The 841-nt window shown below is 45.7% G+C and overlaps 1 pseudogene; it reads right to left on the minus strand.

Annotated features, from left to right (window-relative positions):
* Positions 1–841, minus strand: part of LOC107737820 (retroviral integration site protein Fli-1 homolog) — an 18,425-nt pseudogene that overhangs the window by 8,538 nt on the left and 9,046 nt on the right.

Consider the following 841-nt stretch of genomic DNA (forward strand, 5'->3'; position numbering starts at 1 on the left):
GAGCGTGACACACGGCTCGAAAGCAGCGGAGCTTTTATTATGCCACAGTCGCGCTCCTTCCGGTCGTGAGTATGTGGGAAAAAAAGCAGCACTGTTTTATCATACTAGATACTAGAGGTCTACACGGAGGACCCCAGACCTGAGGACCCGGGACCCGACCCGGGATCCATACGGGTTTGGGGCTATATTTTAAATGGTCAGCCGGGTCCCAATCTATTACTTCGGGTCACGGGTCTGTTTAACATTGTGTGTAATACCCGAGTCGATCGGACTCGGAGAACACCCGGCTGTTATCGGAGTCAGTCAGCACTGTGCGTGTGTTGTTTTGTAACTTTCAACTTGTAAAATTAGGATGAGAAACGTGTGAGTCGGTAATTTGAAATAAGGTGGGGAAAATAAATAAGTAAAGCTAACGTCAGCAGCCATGGCACTGGACGAACAATTATAATCCCAAATGGGCAAACAGTCTAAATTATTAAGCAAGTTGACTCGAGATACAAAAACTGCAATTTGTCATCCGTCACCGTGACAGCAAGTGGACTTTTGAAACTGGAGTAATGAGTGGATTACGCATTTCAATTGGCAAGATAGGAATAACACGGATGGAACTTTCTTGGCAAGGAGGATTGTGTGCATCACAGTCAGGTACAAGGGAGAAGGCTTCTTACATTAGGTAAGACAAAAAGTTTAATTTTCGCAACTTGTTTATCGACTTGTTAATAGCAATTTGCTGTGGAATATGTGCCGATCGGGTCCAGTCGGGTCTGTGTCTTCCCGGCCGGGTTCGGGTCCATCTTTCAAATAAATGATGGTCCGTGTCGGTTCCGGGTAGTACATTTTT

Source organism: Sinocyclocheilus rhinocerous, unplaced genomic scaffold (genome assembly GCF_001515625.1).
Source record: "Sinocyclocheilus rhinocerous isolate Xijiao unplaced genomic scaffold, SAMN03320098_v1.1 scaffold1876, whole genome shotgun sequence".
Taxonomy (NCBI): Eukaryota; Metazoa; Chordata; class Actinopteri; order Cypriniformes; family Cyprinidae; genus Sinocyclocheilus; species Sinocyclocheilus rhinocerous.